At 45.4% G+C, this 20,012-nt stretch overlaps 2 non-coding genes across 2 annotated transcripts; one reads left to right on the forward strand and one right to left on the reverse strand.

Annotated features, from left to right (window-relative positions):
• The first annotated feature begins 15,649 nt into the window (after positions 1 to 15,649).
• TRNAH-GUG (transfer RNA histidin (anticodon GUG)) lies at positions 15,650 to 15,721 on the forward strand. The gene has a single exon. It is a non-coding gene; the product is annotated as a tRNA-His (tRNA).
• Positions 15,722 to 16,027: 306 nt separating this feature from the next.
• On the reverse strand, positions 16,028 to 16,099 carry TRNAP-CGG (transfer RNA proline (anticodon CGG)). The gene has a single exon. It is a non-coding gene; the product is annotated as a tRNA-Pro (tRNA).
• Positions 16,100 to 20,012: the final 3,913 nt, after the last annotated feature.

Below are 20,012 nucleotides of genomic sequence, written 5' to 3' on the forward strand. Positions count from 1 at the left end.
CTCTCAACCACGCTCTTTTTATTTCCACATATCTCTCTTACCCTTACGTTACTTACTCGATCAAACCACCTAACACCACACATTGTCCTCAAACATCTCATTTCCAGCCCATCCATCCTCCTGCGCACAACTCTATCCATAGCCCACACCTTGCAACCATACAACATTGTTGGAACCACTAGTCCTTCAAACATACCCATTTTTGCTTTCCGAGATAATGTTCTCGACTTCCACACATTCTTCAAGGCTCCCAGGATTTTCGCCCCCTCCCCCACCCTATGATCCACTTCCGCTTCCATGGTTCCATCCGCTGCCAGATCCACTCCCAGATATCTAAAACACTTTACTTCCTCCAGTTTTTCTCCATTCAAACTTACCTCCCAATTGACTTGACCGTCAACCCTACTGTACCTAATAACCTTGCTCTTATTCACATTTACTCTTAACTTTCTTCTTTCACACACTTTACCAAACTCAGTCACCAGCTTCTGCAGTTTCTCAAATGAACCAGCCACCAGCGCTGTATCATCAGCGAACAACTGACTCACTTCCCAAGCTCTCTCATCCCCAACAGACTTCATACTTGCCACTCTTTCCAAAACTCTTGCATTCACCTCCCTAACAACCCCATCCATAAACAAATTAAACAACCATGGAGACATCACACACCCCTGCCGCAAACCTACATTCACTGAGAACCAATCACTTTCCTCTCTTCCTACACGTACACATGCCTTACATCCTCGATAAAAACTTTTCACTGCTTCTAACAACTTGCCTCCCACACCACATATTCTTAATACCTTCAACAGAGCATCTCTATCAACTCTATCATATGCCTTCTCCAGATCCATGAATGCTACATACAAATCCATTTGCTTTTCTAAGTATTTCTCACATACATTCTTCAAAGCAAACACCTGATCCACACATCCTCTACCACTTCTGAAACCACACTGCTCTTCCCCACTCTGATGCTCTGTACATGCCTTCACCCTCTCAATCAATACCCTCCCATATAATTTACCAGGAATACTCAACAAACTTATACCTCTGTAATTTGAGCACTCACTCTTATCCCCTTTGCCTTTGTACAATGGCACTATGCACGCATTCCGCCAATCCTCAGGCACCTCACCAATAATAAATTATTATTATTATTATTATTATTATTATTATTATTATTATTATTATTATTATTATTATTATCATTATTATCATTATCATTATCATCATTATTATCATTATTATTATAATTATTAGTATTATTATCAATACTATTAATGTGGCAGTTGAGAGTATAATTGGTGTACATGGGGTGTTCAGTGTTGTAAATGGAAATGGTGAAGAGCTTGTTTATTTGTGTGCTGAAAAAGGACTGGTGATTGGGAATACCTGGTTTCAAAAGAGAGATATACATAAGTATGCGTATGTAAGTAGGAGAGATGTCCAGAGAGCGTTACTGGATTACGTGTTGATTGATAAGCGGGTGAAAGAGAGACTTTTGGATGTAAATGTATTGAGAGGGGCAACTGGAGGGATGTCTGATCATTATCTTGTGGAGGCGAAGGTGAAGATTTGTAGAGGTTTTCTGAAAAGAAGAGAGGATGTTGGGGTGAAGAGAGTGGTGAGAGTAAGTGAGCTTGAGAAGGAGACTTGTGTGAGGAAGTACCAAGAGAGATTGAGTACAGAATGGAAAAAGGTGAGAGCAAATGACGTAAGGGGAGTAGGGAAGGAATGGGATGTATTTAGGGAAGCAGTGATGGCTTGCGCAAAAGATGGCTGTGGCATGAGAAGCGTGGGAGGTGGTCAGATCAGAAAGAGTAGTGAGTGGTGGGATGAAGATTATCAGTGAAATATAAGAGAGGCATTTGGACAATTTTTGCAGGGAAATAGTGCAAATGACTGAGAGATGTATAAAAGAAAGAGGCAGGAGGTCAAGAGAAAGGTGCAAGAGGTGAAAAAGAGGGTAAACGAGAGTTGGGGTGAGAGGGTATCATTAAATTTTAGGGAGAATAAAAAGATGTTTCGGAAGGAGGTAAATAAAGTGCGTAAGACAAAAGAACAAATGGGAACATCGGTGAAGGGGGCAAATGGGGAGACAATAACAAGTAATGTGAAGTGAGAAGGAGATGGAGTGAGTATTTTGAAGATCTGTTGAATGTGTTTAATGATAGAGTGGCAGATATAGGGTGTTTTGGTCGAGGTGGTGTGTGAAGTGAGAGGGTCAGGAACAATGGTTTAGTAAACAGAGAAGAGGCAGTGAAAGCTTTGCGGAAGATGAAAGCTGGCAAGGCGGCGGGTTTGGATGGTATTGTAGTGGAATTCATTAAAAAAAAAAAAAAAGGTGACTAGTTGGTGAGGATATTCAATGTATGTATGGTTCGTGGTGAAGTGCCTGAGGATTGGCAGAATGCAAGCTTTGCGGAAGATGAAAGCTGGCAAGACGGCGGGTTTGGATGGTATTGTAGTGGAATTTATTAAAAAAAAAAGGTGACTAGTTGGTGAAGATATTCAATGTATGTATGGTTCATGGTGAAGTGCCTGAGGATTGGTAGAATGCATGCATAGTGCCACTGTACAAAGGCAAAGGGGGTAAAGGTGAGTGTTCAAATTTCAGAGCTATAAGTTTGTTTAGTATTCCTGGGAAATTATATTAGAGGGTATTGACTGAGGGTGAAGGTATGTACAGAGCATTAAGTTAGGGAAGAGCAGTGTGGTTTCAGAAGTGGTAGAGGATGTTTGGATCAGGTATTTCCTTTGAAGAATGTATGTGAGAAATACTTAGAAAAACAGATGGATTTGTGTGTAGCATTTATGGATCTGGAGAAGGCATATGATAGAGTTGATAGAGATGCTCTGCGGAAGGTGTTGAGAGTATATGATGTGGGAGGTAAGTTGCTAGAAGCAGTGAAAAGTTTTTATCGAGGATGTAAAGCATGTGTACGAGTAGGAAGAGAGGAAAGTGATTGGTTCTCACTGAATGTCATTTTGTGGCAGAGGTGCTTAATGTCTCCATGGTTGTTTGTTTTGTTTATGGATGGGGTTGTTAGGGAGGTTAATGCAAGAGTTTTGGAGAGAGGGGGCAAGTATACAATCTGTTGTAGATAAGAGGGTTTGGGAAGTGAGTCAGTTGTTGTTCTCTGATGATATAGCACTGGTGGCTGATTCGGATGAGAAACTGCAAAAGTTGGTGACAGAGTTTGGTAAAGTGTATGAAAGAAGAAAGCTGTGAGTAAATATGAATAAAAGCAAGGTTATTAGATTCAGAAGAGTTGAGGAACAAGTTAATTGGGAGGTAAGTTTGAATGGAGAAAAACTGGAGGAAGTGAAGTGTTTTAGATATCTGGGAGTGGATATGGCAGCGGATGGAACCATGGAAGCAGAAGTGAGTCACAGGGTAGGGGAGGGGGGCGAAGGTTCTGGGAGCGTTGAAGAATGTGTGGAAGGCGAGAACGTTATTTCGGAGAGCAAAATTGAGTAAGTTTGAAAGAATAGTGGTTCCAACAATATTATATAGTTGAAGGCATGGGTTATAGATAGGGTTGTGCTGAGAAGGGTGGATGTGTTGGGACTGAGATGTTAGAGGACAATATGTGGTGTGAGGTGGTTTGATCGAGTAGGTAATAAAGGAGTAAGAGAGATGTGTGGTAATAAAAAGAGGGTGGTTGAGAGAGCAGAAGTGGGTGCATTGAAATGGTTTGGTCACATGGAGAGAATGCGTGAGGAAAGATTAACGAAGAGGATATATATGTCTGGTGGAGGGAACGAAGAGAAGTGGGAGACCAAATTAGAGGTGGACGGATGGAGTGAAAAAGATTTTGAGCGACCTGGGCCTGCACATACAGGAGGGTGAAAGGCGTGCAAGGAATAGAATGCATTGGAATGATGTGGTATACCGGGGTCGACGTGCTGTCAATGGATTGAACTGGTGCATGTGAGGCGTCTGGGATAAACCATGGAAAGTTTTGTGAGGCCTGGATGTGGAAAGGCGCTGTGGCTTCGGTGCATTACACATGGCAGCTAGAGACTGAGTGTGAACGAATGTGGCCTTTGTTGTCTTTTCCTAGTGCTACCTCGCGCGCGCTGGGGGAGGGGGATGTCATTTCATGTGTGGCGGGATGGTGACGGAATGGATGAAGGCAGCAAGTAAGAATATGTACATATACATGTGTATATGTCTGAGTATGTATACGTTGAAATGTATAAGCATGTATATGTGCGTGTGTGGGCGTTTATGTATATACATGTGTATGTGGGTGGGTTGGGCCATTCTTTCGTCTGTTTCCTTGCGCTACCTCGCTAACGTGGGAGACGGCGACAAGGCATACTAAAATATAATAATAATAATAATAATAATAATAATTTCTTTTAAAAGAAAAAGAAATTATTATTATTATTATTATTATTATAATAATAATAATAATAATAATAATAATAATAATAATAATAATAACAATAATAATAATGATAATAACAATAACACTAATAATAATAATAATAATAATAATAATAATAATAATAATAATAATAATAAAAGGTTTCGTCCCATGGAAAGAAAATATCTGTTTCTTAATGTATTTTCGCTGCGCGCTGAGTCCACATATGTTTTCACAATTTCTCTGTCAACCATAGTTCCAGCATACTCGCATATCATCACGTACATTATATATATATATGTACCAGTGATCTACGGTGCATTTAAAACAAACATTTCACCTAACACATCTATTTTCATTATTTATGAAATGCAATAGTTTCTTATTAACGGCACAAGTCTCGATAAATGTGTGGTCCACCAGGGCCTGCAGAAACACGACTGGTAATGTTGGCACATTCAGACTGTGGCCACGTGGTCCTGAGTAACACGTGATCCTGAGTAGCACGTGGTCCTGAGTAGTAGGTGATTCTGAGTAACAGTGGCCCTGAGTAGCACGTGGTCCTAAGTAGCACGTGGTCCTTAGTACGTTGTCCTGAGTAGCACGTGGCACTGAGTAGTACGTGATCCTGAGTAACACGTAGTCCTGAGTAGCAGGTGGTCCTGAGTAGTACGCGGTCCTGAGTAGCACGTGATCCTGAGTATCACGTAGTCCTGAGTAGCACGTGATTCTGAGTAGCACGTGGTCCTGAGTAGCACGTGATCCTGAGTAGCACGTGATTCTGAGTAGCACGTGGTCCTGAGTAGCACGTGATCCTGAGTATCACGTAGTCCTGAATAGCACGTGGTCCTGAGTAGCACGTGATCCTGAGTAGTACGTAATCCTGAGTAACAGTGGCCCTGAGTAGCACGTGGTCCTGAGTAGCACGTGGTCCTGAGTAGTACGTGGTCCTGAGTAGTACGTTGTCCTGTGTAGCACGTGGCACTGAGTAGCACGTGATCTTGAGTAGCATGTGGTCCTGAGTAGCATGTGGTCCTGAGTAGCGCGTGGTCCTTAGTAGCACGTGGTCCTGAGTAGCACGTGGTCCTGGGTAGCATGTGGTCCTGAGTAGCATGTGGTCCTGAGTAGCACGTGGTCCTGAGTAGCATGTGGTCCTGAGTAGCACATGGTCCTGGGTAGCACGTGGTCCTGGGAAGCATGTGGTCCTGAGTAGCACGTGGTTCTGAGTAGCACGTGATCCTGAGTAGCCCGTGGTCCTGAGTAGCACGTGGTTCTGAGTAGCACGTGATCCTGAGTAGTACGTGATCCTGAGTAGCACGTGATCCTGAGTAGCCCGTGGTCCTGAGTAGTACGTGATCCTGAGTAGCACGTGATCCTGAGTAGCACGTGATCCTGAGTAGTACGTGATCCTGAGTAGCATGTGGTCCTGAGTAGTACGTGATCCTGAGTAGCACGTGGTCCTGAGTAGCCCGTGGTCCTGAGTAGTACGTGATCCTGAGTAGCACGTGGTCCTGAGTAGCATGTGGTCCTGAGTAGCACGTGATCCTGAGTAGTACGTGATCCTGAGTAGCACGTGGTCCTGAGTAGTACGTGATCCTGAGTAGCACGTGGTCCTGAGTAGCATGTGGTCCTGAGTAGCACGTGATCCTGAGTAGCACGTGGTCCTGAGTAGCACGTGGTCCTGAGTAGCACGTGGTCCTGAGTAGCACGGGTTCCTGAGTAGCATGTGGGTCCCTGAGTAGCACGTCTTCTTCCTGAATAGCACGTGATCCTGAGTAGCACGTGATCCTGGTACTAGCACGTGATCCAGGATTAGACCATTGTGGTCATGAGTAACACGTGGTCCTGAAATAGCACGTGATCCTGAGTAGGCTCGTGGTCCTGAATAGCACGTGATCCTGAGTTAGCATGTGTCCTGAATAGCAAGTGTTCCTGAGTAGCTCGTGGATCCTGAGTAGCACGTGATCCTGAATAGCACAGTGGTCCCTGAGTAGCACGTGGTCCTGAATAGCACGTGGTCCCTGAGTAGCATGTGGTCCTGAGTAGACGTGATCTCTGAGTAGCACGTGATCCTGAGTAGCAGGTGGTCCTGAGTAACACGTGGTCTCGAATAGCACGTGATCCTGAGAGCACTTGGTCCTGAATAGCAATGTGATCCTGAGAGCACGTGGTCTGATAGCACGTTGGTCCCTGAATAGCCGTGGTCCTGAGTAGCATGTGGTCCTGAGTAGCCGTGTCCTGAGTAGCATGTGGTCCTGAGTAGCAGTGGTCTGAGTAGCAAGTGTCTGAGTAGCAGTGACTAAGTACGTGATCTAGTAGCTGTCTGAGTAGCACGTGACTGAGTAGCACGTGGTCCTGAGTACAGTGTCCTAAGTAGCACGTGTCCTGAGTAGCACGTGATCCGTACACGTGTCCTGAGTAGCAGTGGTCCTGATAGCACGTGTCCTGGTAGCACGTGTCCGAGTACACGTGGTCCTGGTAGCAGTGTCTGGTAGCACGTGGTTCTGAGTAGCACGTGTCCTGGTAGCACGTGGTCTGAGTAGACGTGATCCTGAGTAGCACGTGATCCTGAGTAGACGTGGTACCTGAGTAGCACGTGTCCTGAGTAGCACGTGGTCCTGAACACGTGATCCTAGTCACGTGTCCTGAGTAGCACGTGATCCTGAGTAGCACGTGATCCTGAGTAGCACGTGGTCCTGAGTAGCACGTGGTCCTGAGTAGCACGTGGTCCTGAGTAGCACGTGGTCCTGAGTAGCACGTGATCCTGAGTAGCACGTGATCCTGAGTAGCACGTGGTCCTGAGTACACGTGGTCCTGAGTAGCACGTGATCCTGAGTAGCACGTGGTCCTGAATAGCACGTGATCCTGAGTAGCACGTGGTCCTGAATAGCACGTGGTCCTGAGTAGCACGTGGTCCTGAGTAGCATGTGGTCCTGAGTAGCACGTGTTCCTGAGAAGTAAGTGATCCTTAGTAGCACGTGGTCCTGAGTAGCACGTGATCCTGAGTAGCACGTGGCCCTGAGTAGCACGTGATCTGAGTAGCACTGTGGTCCGCTGAGTAGCACGTGGTCCTGAGTAGCACGTGGTCCTGAGTAGCACGTGGTCTGAGTAGCACGTGTCCTGAGTAGCACGTGGTCCTGAGTAGCACGTGATCCTGAGTAGCACGTGGTCCTGAGTAGTCACGTGGTCCTGAGTAGCACGTGGTCCTGAGTAGCACGTGATCCTGAGTAGCAGTAGTCCTGAGTAGCACGTGTCCCGGGTAGCACTTGATCCTGAGTAGCACGTGTCCTGAGTAGCCGTATCCTGAGTTAGTACGTGATATCCTGAGTACACGTGGTCCTGAGTAGCACGTGATCCTGAGTAGCACGTGGTCCTGAGTAGCACGTGATCCTGAGTAGCACGTGGTCCTGAGTAGCACGTGATCCTGAGTAGCACGTGGTCCTGAGCACTTGATCCTGAGTAGCACGTCGGTCTGAGTAGCACTTGATCTTGAGTAGCACGTGGTCCTGAGTATCACGTGATCCTGAGTAGCATGTGGTCCTGAGTAGCATGTGGTCCTGAGTAGCACGTGGTCTTGAGTAGCACGTGATCCTGAGCTGCACGTGATCCTGAGTAGTACGTGATCAATAGTAGCACGTGGTCCTAAGCAGTACGTGATCCTGAGTAGCACGTGGTCCTGAGTAGCACGTGGTCCTAAGTAGCATGTGGTCCTGAGTAGCACGTGGTCCTGAGTAGCACGTGGTCCTGAGTAGCACGTGATCCTGAGTAACACGTGATCCTGAGTAGCTGTGTCCTGAGTAGCACGTGGTCCTGAGTAGCACGTGGTCCTGAGTAGCACGTGATCCTGAGTAGCAGTAGTCTGAGTAGCACGTGATCCTGAGTAGTACGTGATCCTTAGTAGCACGTGGTCCTGAGTAGCACGTGGTCCTGAGTAGCAGTAGGTCTGAGTAGCACGTGATCCTGAGTAGTACGTGATCCTTAGTAGCACGTGGTCCCGAGTAGCACGTGGTCCCGAGTAGCACGTGGTCTTGAGTAACGCGTGATCCTGAGTAGCACTTGGTCCTGAATAGCAGGTGATCCTGAGTAGCATGTGGTTCCGGGTAGCACGTGCTCCTGAGTAGCACATGATCTTGAGTAGCACGTTGTCCTGAGTATCACGTGGTGTAACACGTGATCCTGAGTAGGACGTGATCCTGAGTAACATGTGGTCCTGAGTAGCATGTGGTCCTGAGTAGCACGTGGTTCTGAGTAGCACGTGATCCTGAGTAGCATGTGGACCTGAGTAGCACGTGATCCTGAGTAGCATGTGGTCCTGAGTAGCACGTGGTTCTGAGTAGCACGTGATCCTGAGTAACATGTGGTCCTGAGTAGCATGTGGTCCTGGTAGCACGTGGTTCTGAGTAGCACGTGGATCCTGAGTAGCATGTGGACCTAAGTAGCACGTGATCCTGAGTAGCATGTGGTCCTGAGTAGCACGTGGTTCTGAGTAGCACGTGATCCTGAGTAACATGTGGTCCTGAGTAGCATGTGGTCCTGAGTAGCACGTGGTTCTGAGTAGCACGTGATCCTGAGTAGCATGTGGACCTAAGTAGCACGTGATCCTGAGTAGCATGTGGTCCTGAGTAGCACGTGGTCTGAGTAGCACGTGGTCCTGAGTAGCACGTGATCCTGAGTAGCACGTGGTCCTGAGTATCAAGTGATCCTGAGTATCAAGTAGTCCTGAGTAGCACGTGATCCTGAGTAGCACGTGGTCCTGAGTATCCGTGGTCCTGAATAGCACGTGGTCCTGAATAGCACGTGGTCCTGAGTATCAAGTGATCCTGAGTATCAAGTAGTCCTGAGTAGCACGTGATCCTGAGTAGCACGTGGTCCTGAGTATCCGTGGTCCTGAATAGCACGTGATCCTGAGTAGCACGTGGTCCTGAGTATCAAGTAGTCCTGAGTAGCACGTGATCCTGAGTAGCACGTGGTCCTGAGTATCAAGTGATCCTGAGTATCAAGTAGTCCTGAGTAGCACGTGATCCTGAGTAGCACGTGGTCCTGAGTATCGTGGTCCTGAATAGCACGTGGTCCTGAATAGCACGTGGTCCTGAGTATCCCGTGGTCCTGAGCAGCACGTGGTCCTGAGTAGCACGTGGTCCTGAGTAGCACGTGATCCTGAGTAGCACGTGGTCCTGAGTATCGTGGTCCTGAATAGCACGTGGTCCTGAATAGCACGTGGTCCTGAGTATCCCGTGGTCCTGAGCAGCACGTGGTCCTGAGTATCCCGTGGTCTTGAGTAGCACGTGGTCCTGAGTATCCCGTGGTCCTGAGTAGCAGGCCACAACCCATGTGTAATCAGTGTCGTTTCCAGTGTGTTGACAGATTGTGTTTTGTGTCTTCATAGTGTTGTGTTGATGCTCCAGCCAGCCACCATTACAATACCCAGAAACTGTGTCAATATGTACATCTACTACATCTCATGTGAACTGACATTCATATTGCAAACATGTTCTCTCTCACACCTCATTAAAATATGTTATGAGCACAACTTTCGTTATGAAGTGGGTGCCCAGGGTATAAGTTTGCTCCCTTATATCTGGGTGGGTCACATGTGTCGACCTTCTCCCAACCTGGGCACAAGGTTCACGCGCGCCGTGTGCCTCTGGCCATTCCTATGGCTTGGTCAGAACCCAGAGATCACACTTCGGATTGCTACTTCTGCCAAACAGTCATAAATGGTAATAACATCATAATCCAAGCAAACTGTCAGCTATTTTCATTCACCATCTGCTACCAGGCCAGTACCTTAGGCCAGACCTGAGCCAGAACCATGATTGTGAGTGACGATGAGGCTGGTGATGAGCAAGTAGACCAAGTGGAGGATAATATGGAGCCAACATCTGAAGGTGTTCTTCAAGTGAACCACATTTGCTGAGTCAAGATGATCTTAATGATCTCGTCCGCGATTTGAATTTGTCTAAGAAGCAAGACGAACTTTTGGGTTCCAGGTAAAATGGCTGGAGTTTTCTCCAGAATGAAACTAAAGTTTGTTTTTACCGTGATCGCCATGTTGTTTTCAAGGAATGTTTTCCCTTGAAGATGGTCTGGTGTTGTGCAATGATGTTCGTTCAGTTATGGAGGCACTTGGCCACCAATATAACACACGAGTGGCGGTCGTTTACTGACACATCAAAAGTAAACTTGAAAGCGGTTCTACTCCACAAAGGAAATAAGTTTCCCTCTGTTCCTCTGCCTCACGCAGCTAACATGAAGCAATCGTATGATAACATGGAGCTTCTTTTGGAAAATAGAAATTAAGTATGGGGACTTTAAGTGGAGTGTATGTGGTAACCTGAAGGTTTTGTGGTGCTTTTACTGGGAATGTAACTTGTTTATACGAAATTATGTTGTTTCCTGTGTGAGTGGGACAGCCGGGACGAGAGGAATCAATATGTACATAAAGTTTGGCCAACACGACCATCAGTGACTCCATGGAAGAAGAATGTCATCACTCCTCCACTTGTTGATCCTGAGAACGTTGATCCGCCTCCTTTGCTGCACATTAAGCTCGGGTGGATGAAGAACTTCGTCAAAGCTGTGCATCAAACTGGCCAGGAACTCACGTATTTGAGGAACAAAGTCCCCAGAATGGGTGATGCACAGATCAAGGAGAGTATTCTTGTAGGACCACAGATCAGGGAACGGCTTCCAGATGAAAAGTTCCATGAAGAGTTAGATAACAGTGAACATACTGCATGGTTGTCAGTTAAGAGTTTACAAAGATATTTTTTTGGGGGAATATCACAAATCAAAAAACCACTGTGATGTTGTACAAGATACTGTATAGTGACTTCATATAAAGCTCTGGTGTGCAATACGAGTCTAAAAATTCAATTTTTAGATTCGTTTTCCTGGAATATCTTGTGTCAGTCAGTGGTGAGCACGGCGAGAGATTTCACCAAGACATTTTGGACGTGGAACAGCGGAACCAAGGAACGTGGAACCCTTCTATGTTGGCAGGTTACAGCGGGACACGAAGGAGGGATGCTCTTCAGGCCAAATATAGACGAAAATCATACACTTGTACATTCTAGATGTGTTTCTTAAGTGTAATACCAACCTTATTCATGAATAAGTAATATACATTAATTGTAAATGTAATTGTTCTGTCACTTACAGACCATGCCTGATAGATCAATTCGAAAAATAGATCAATTCGAATTCAGCGTAAAACTACTATAAGGTCCATTTATTTTAGTTCGTGGGACAAAAAGTTACAATTTTGTTAACCATCGTAATACAAGAAATTTTTGTTACACCAAGTATAAATGTATAATATATATATGACAGACTACGTCATTTACATAGAAGAGTTATGACGCAGGCTATAACTCAGATCACAGCAAACTTTGTATATAGTAAGATAACACCCTGGAGAACAACAGTGAAGTGATCATATAGTTCTTCACCCACTCGTCCCTCAGACCTGATATAGTAAGATAACACTCTGGAGAACAACAGTGAAGTGATCATACAGTTCTTCACCCGCTCGTCCCTCAGATGATGTTCGTCACACAGTATGGTGCTCAAGTGTGTGTGTGTGTGTGTGTGTGTGTGTGTGTGTGTGTGTGTGTGTGTGTGTGTGTGTGTGTCGGAGCACTGCGCATGCGTGATATGTTCAGGATCATAGTGAGGTGTTACCTCTCATGTGGACCTGTCTGTATCCTTCATGTATCTACTGTCAGGTAAATTCCATGTTTTCCCTTACTGGTGTTTCTTCAGGGCAACTATAACCCAACGTGTGAAGGTCATGAGCATCATAAACAACATGTGAAGGTCATGAGCATCATGCACAGCATGTGAAGATCATGAGCATCATGCACAACATGTGAAGGTCATGAGCATCATGCACAACATGTGAAGGTTATGAGAATCATGCACAACATGTGACGGTCATGAGCATCATGCACAACTTGTGAAGGTCATGAGCATCGTGCACAACATGTGAAGGTCATGAGCATCATGCACAACATGTGAAAGTCATGAGCATCGTGCACAAAATGTGAAGATCATGGGCATCATGCACATGTGAAGGTCATGAGCATCGTGCGCAACATGTGAAGGTCATGAGCATCGTGCACATGTGAAGGTCATGAACATCGTGCACAGCATGTGAAGGTCATGAGCATCGTGCACAGCATGTGAAGGTCATGAGCATCATGCACAACGTGTGAAGGTCATGAGCATCGTGCACAACATGAGAAGGTCATGAGCATCATGCGCAGCATGTGAAGATCATGAGCATCGTGCACAACATGTGAAGGTCATGAGCATCATGCACAACATGTGAAGGTCATGAGCATCGTGCACAACATGTGAAGATCATGAGCATCGTGCACAACATGTGAGTCATGAGCACCATGCACAACATGTGAAGGTCATGAGCTTCGTGCACAACATGTGAAGGTCATGAGCATCATGTACAACATGTGAAGGTCATGAGCATCATGCACAACATGTGAAGGTCATGAGCATCGTGCACATGTGAAGATCATGAGCATCGTGCACAACATGTGAAGGTCATGAACATCATGCACAACAGTGAAGGTCATGAGCATCGTGCACAACATGTGAAGGTCATGAGCATCATGTACAACGTGTGAAGGTCATGAGCATCATGCACAACATGTGAAGGTCATGACCATCGTGCACAACATGTGAAGGTCATGAGCATCATGCACAACATGTGAAGGTCATGAGCATCGTGCACAACATGTGAAGGTCATGAGCATCGTGCACAACATGTGAAGATCATGAGCATCGTGCACATGTGAAGGTCATGAGCATCGTGCACAACATGTGAAGGTCATGAGCATCGTGCACATGTGAAGGTCATGAGCATCATGCACAACATGTGAAGGTCATGAGCATCATGCACAACATGTGAAGGTCATGAGCATCATGCACATGTGAAGGTCATGAGCATCGTGCACAACATGTGAAGATCATGACCATCGTGCACATGTGAAGGTCATGACCATTGTGCACAACATGTGAAAGTCATGAGCATCCTGCACATGTGAAGGTCATGAGCATCGCGCACAACATGTGAAGATCATGAGCATCGTGCACAACATGTGAAGGTCATGAGCATCGTGCACAACATGTGAAGGTCATGAGCATCGTGCACATGTGAAGGTCATGAGCATCGTGCACAACATGTGAAGGTCATGAGCATCGTGCACAACATGTGAAGGTCATGAGCATCGTGCACAACATGTGAAGGTCATGAGCATCATGCATAACATGTGAAGGTCATGAGCATCGTGCACAACATGTGAAGGTCATGAGCATCATGTACAACATGTGAAGGTCATGAACATCATGCACAACATGTGAAGGTCATGAGCATCGTGCACAACATGTGAAGGTCATAAGCATCATGTACAACATGTGAAGGTCATGAGCATCGTGCACAACATGTGAAGGTCATGAGCATCGTGCACAACATGTGAAGGTCATGAGCATCGTGCACAACATGTGAAGGTCATGAGCATCGTGCACAACATGTGAAGGTCATGAGCATCGTGCACAGCATGTGAAGGTCATGAGCATCATGTACAACATGTGAAGGTCATGAACATCATGCACAACATGTGAAGGTCATGAGCATCGTGCACAACATGTGAAGGTCATAAGCATCATGTACAACATGTGAAGGTCATGAGCATCGTGCACAACATGTGAAGGTCATGAGCATCGTGCACAACATGTGAAGGTCATGAGCATCATGCACAACATGTGAAGGTCATGAGCATCGTGCACAACATGTGAAGGTCATGAGCATCGTGCACAACATGTGAAGGTCATGAGCATCGTGCACAACATGTGAAGGTCATGAGCATCGTGCACAACATGTGAAGGTCATGAGCATCGTGCACAACATGTGAAGGTCATGAGCATCATGCACAACATGTGAAGGTCATGAGCATCATGCACAACATGTGAAGGTCATGAGCATCGTGCACAACATGTGAAGGTCATGAGCATCATGCACAACATGTGAAGGTCATGAGCATCGTGCACAACATGTGAAGGTCATGAGCATCATGCACAACATGTGAAGGTCATGAGCATCGTGCACAACATGTGAAGGTCATGAGCATCATGCACAACATGTGAAGGTCATGAGCATCGTGCACAACATGTGAAGGTCATGAGCATCATGCACAACATGTGAAGGTCATGAGCATCGTGCACAACATGTGAAGGTCATGAGCATCATGCATAACATGTGAAGGTCATGAGCATCGTGCACAACATGTGAAGGTCATGAGCATCATGTACAACATGTGAAGGTCATGAACATCATGCACAACATGTGAAGGTCATGAGCATCGTGCACAACATGTGAAGGTCATAAGCATCATGCACAACATGTGAAGGTCATGAGCATCGTGCACAACATGTGAAGGTCATGAGCATCATGCACAACATGTGAAGGTCATGAGCATCGTGCACAACATGTGAAGGTCATGAGCATCATGCACAACATGTGAAGGTCATGAGCATCGTGTACAACATGTGAAGATCATGAGCATCGTGCACAACATGTGAAGGTCATGAGCATCGTGCACAACATGTGAAGGTCATGAGCATCATGCACAACATGTGAAGGTCATGACCATCGTGCACAACATGTGAAGGTCATGAGCATCATGCACAACATGTAAAGATCATGAGCATCGTGCACAACATGTGAAGATCATGAGCATCGTGCACAACATGTGAAGGTCATGCCAGGCGGTGCAGTGTGGCAGGAGCAGCACAGTACAGAGGCCACCTCTCCTGGCGGGCGGGGTTGCCAGAGGAGCAGATGTTTCGTTGTGAGGACGACAGCTGGTGGTGGCAGCTGGCCAAGTCATCTGGCTACCATGAGAACACAACACATGACTCAGGATGAACCATCTGCTTACGTCTTATGTTGCCGACAGTGGATGAAGTGGTTGGCTCGGAGAGTAAGCGATGTGTACGTAACGAACATCACGTAAGAATAAACTACACTGTATCACACAACAACTGATACACAGGTCACTCACACGTAGGTAATACATCAATAAAGTTACCTTATGTTTATCATAACTGAAACTTTATTATAAATCAGGAGACATATGTCTTAAACTTTACATTTGTATATAGTGACGAACACACACACTCTCTCTCTCCATGTCAGACGGGCGTTCATGATATACCACATATGTCCCTCCTCCTCCACACAACCCAGGACGGCCGTGATCGTATAGTGGTTAGTACATTGCGTTGTGGCCGCAATAACCCAGGTTCGAATCCTGGTCACGGCAGTGGGATGTCATGTTTTTTTTTCCACGTTTTCTGGAAGTGATTTTCCCATAATGTTAACTTTATCCACTGTAAATATAACACATATAATTATCCAGCCGGTATACAAACCCCACGAAAGCTAAGCCAGTATCAGCCATGATCCACCACCACCTGGACATCTCACACACACACACACAACCATCTGGTTGTTGTCTGAGAAATATCGTCAAAGTATTTGTTAAATCTAGATGTTTCTCTGGTACCGGGAGCCTCTTAAGCTTAACTCTGGCCGACCGGCCACTCTGCACGCACGAAAATGTGAATTCGGGCCTGTCCGGGAGTTGAACCCGGGACCTCTCGCACCCGAAGCGAGAATCATACCCCTAGACCAACAGGCCGACGAGGGGTATAGTTACCTGCTAATTTTTAAATCAGTTTTAATTTTTTATTTTTCCGAATGTTGAGCGATGTCTTTACACTGGTATTATTTGATATACTGTATTATGATCATATCTTTTACATATATATAGTCATGAAATATATATATATATATATATATATATATATATATATATATATATATATATATATATATATATATATATATATATATATATATATTCCTGACCTTGCCCCAAGCGACGTAGGGCCAGGAACGGAACACATGACCACATTCGTCCACACTCAGTCTCTAGCTGTCATGTGTAATACATCGTCAACACAGCTCCCTCTCCACATCCAGGCCTCACAGACCTTTCTATCATGTTCCCCGGACGCCTCACATGCCCTGCCTCCACAGCACGTCTCCCGCTGTGCACCACATTGCTCCAAATCGCTCTACCTCGCGCACGACTGCCAACCTTCTGCATGTTCAAGCCTCGATCACTCTAAAGTGTTTTTCACTCCATCCTTCCACCTCCAATTTGATCTTCTCGTTTTCCTTCTTCCTCCACCTCTGCCACATATATCCTTTTTGTCAACCTGCCACTTGCTTATTCTCTCCACATGTCTAATCCACTTCAGGTCCCTGAGCCATACTCTTCACGTTACCAAACCTCTGTCTTACCCTATCATTACGTACTCGATCAACCCTCCTCACACCACATACTGTCCTCAGACATTTCAGGTTCAACACATCCACCATCTTACGTATGTACTTTCCTATTTGGGAAACACACGTCTTGCAACCATATAGCAACGTCGAGGTTACTATACCATCAGTCACCCTCATCCTTGTCCTCACATACAGTAATGCACCAACTCTCCCACACTATGGCTCACTTCAGCTCCCATGATTCCATCTGCTGCCACAGCCACTCCCAGGAAACTAACACAATCCACTTGCTTCACGTTCTCTCCACTCACGCTCACACTTCAACCAACCTGTATCTTTCCATTACTGAATTTAATGACCTTACTTATATTCACATTAAACTTTAAATTTTCTCCTTTCACACACTCTATCAAACCAGCTTCTGCAGTTTCTCACTCGAATCAGTAAGGGTTTCGACGAAATCGCTCGTCTGACAAATCTGCTTGATTTCTTTCATGAGATAATCAGCAAGTATGATGAAAGCAAAGCAGATGCTGTCATCTCTCTAGATTTTCACACAGTATTCGACAAAGTTCCACATCAAAAGTTCCCAACAAAAGTGATTTCATTTGGTATGGCTGGCGTTGTCCTTTGGTGGTTATGGAACTTGCTGTTATCTGGCAGTAAACAATAAGCAGTGAGTATTGATCAAGCCTCGCAAAGAGTTGACGTAACAAGTGGTATACCACAGGAATGTCTTGGGACCGGTTCTCTTTCTCTCTCAGGTACGTGAAGATTATAGTGATACTTCGTGGACAATACTGAGTCGGCATGAAAATCTACAATAGATACGGAACGTCTGGAGCTTCAAACTGACATAGAGAAACTAATGGACTGGGCCAACAGGTGGCAAATCAATTCTAATATCAATATGTGCCAAGTTTTACTTATTGGTAGTTAATATGAAATGACAAGCTACAGTATGAAGTCTGGTGAGCTGCAACAGGTAAATGAGGAAAATGACTTGAATGTAAGCTGTCCACAGCAGCAGTGAAATGGTCAAACATATTCCTTGGATTAATTGGAGAGGCTCTCGAATTTCAGTCAAAGAAAATTATCCTCACTATTTACAACTCACTGCTGAGTCCCCCATCTTGAAATCTGAATTCAGTTTTGGTCACCCAACTTGAGGTAAGACACAGAGATGAATCTCGGCCTGGGAAATAAATCCTACGACAGCCGACCTGACGAATCAAGTTTATTTATCTTAGTAAAGAGAAGTTTAAGAAGTCTGTCTAATCCAGGTATTCAGAATTACTAAAGTCTTCGCTAATCTCGATTTAATGATCTACTTAAAGATAGATTCGTCTGATTTTACTCGTAGTGATTGATATGAACTTGTGGGCAAACTTTTGACCTCAAATGAGTTGAAGAACATTTTCTTCAACAAGATTGTTAACACATGGAATGATTTACCAATTGTTGTAACAGATCCGTTTAAGCATAAACTTGGTAAATACTTTGATTCATATCCACGACCGACATTTGCGCCTCTTTCACTATAAGAAAAGACTGAAAATCTCTGCCTCTCTCCTCCCACCATACGAATCCATGACTTCCTGTTCTCTTCCACTATCATAAACAGCCTCGTTACGACTCTATGGTTTGCTGCTGTTTGAATTGATTTGTATTTGTATAACCCATCACCAGCGCTGTGTCATCAGCAAACAGCAACACACCCGCCTTCCAGCCTCCTCTCACCCTCAGTACACTGCAGACCTGCACCCCTCGAAGAAGGCAACGTTCACCTCCCTCATCACCGCTTCCATACTCAGATTAAACAGCCATGGTGACAACACACACCTCCTCCTCATGATCCACGTTCACCTGGAACCATTGACCCTCCTTTTTTTCCTTACAGCACACACGCCTCGCTCTCTTGATAAGAACTTTTCAATGCTTCCAACAGCTGTCCTCCTACACCTTATATTCAAAACACCTTTTACAAAACATCTCCATCAACCCTATCTATGCGCTTTCTCCAGATCCATGAATACCACATACAAATCCTTCAGCCTTCCTAAGTATCTCTTACACAAATTCTCCAAAGCAAACACCTGGTCTACATATTCTCTCCCAGTTCTGAAGACCCCGCATCGTTCCTTCCTTATCTGATGGTCTTCTCATTGTGACCACCCTCTGAATTACCACCCTTCCACACAACTTACCAAGTGAACTCAACAAACATACCTCTGTAATTCGAACACAGACTCCTGTTGCCCTTGCCTTCATACAGCTGCTACCACTGTACAGGGACATCAGCAATATTCAGGCACGTCATCTTGACCCATACATATACCAAACGACATTGTCTTTCCTTTCATTGAGAAATTCAACTGTCAGACCATCCAATGCAGCAGCATGGCCATATTTGATGTTATGCCAGACATTTACCACGTCTTCTCCAGACCACCTATAGGGATAGGGGGCGAATGAAGAATGTGTGGAAGGAGAGAACGTTATCTCGGAGACCGAAAATGGGTATGTTTGAGGGAACAGTGGTTCCAGCAATGTTATATGGTTGCGAGTCATGGGCTATAGATAGGGTTGTGCGGAGGAGGGTGGATGTGTTGGAAATGAGATGTTTTTGGACAAAATGTGGTGTGAGGTGGTTTGATCGAGTAAGTAATGAAAGGGTAAGAGAGATGTGTGGAAATAAAAGAAGTGTGGGTGAGAGAGCAGAAGAGTGTGTGTTGAAATGGTTTGGACGTATGTTAAGATATGAGTGAGGAAAGATTGACGAGGAGAATATGTGTGTCAGAGGGAACGATGAAAAGCGGGAGACCAGATTGGAGGTGGAAGGATGGCGTGAAAAGATTTTGAGCGGTCGGGGCCTGAACATACAGGAGGGTGAGAGGTGTGCAAGGAATAGAGTGAATGGAACAACGTGGTACACCGGGGTCGACGTGCTGTCAATGGACTGAACCAGGGCATGTGAAACGTCTGGGATAAACCATGAAAAGTTTTGTGGGGCCTGGATGGGGATAGGGAGCTGTGGTTTCGGTGCATTATACATGACAGCTAGAGACTGAGTGTGAACGAATGAGGCCCTTTTTTTTTTTTTGTCTGTTTTCCTGGCGCTACCTCGCTACAGCACGGGATAGCGATACTGTTTCTTGTGGGGAGGGGTAGCACCAGGAATGGATGAAAGCAAGCAAGTGTGAATATGTATGTGCATATATGTATAGGCGCGTGAAAGAGAGACTTTTGGATGTTAA

Source organism: Panulirus ornatus, chromosome 8, assembly GCF_036320965.1.
Source record: "Panulirus ornatus isolate Po-2019 chromosome 8, ASM3632096v1, whole genome shotgun sequence".
In the NCBI taxonomy this organism is placed as follows: domain Eukaryota; kingdom Metazoa; phylum Arthropoda; class Malacostraca; order Decapoda; family Palinuridae; genus Panulirus; species Panulirus ornatus.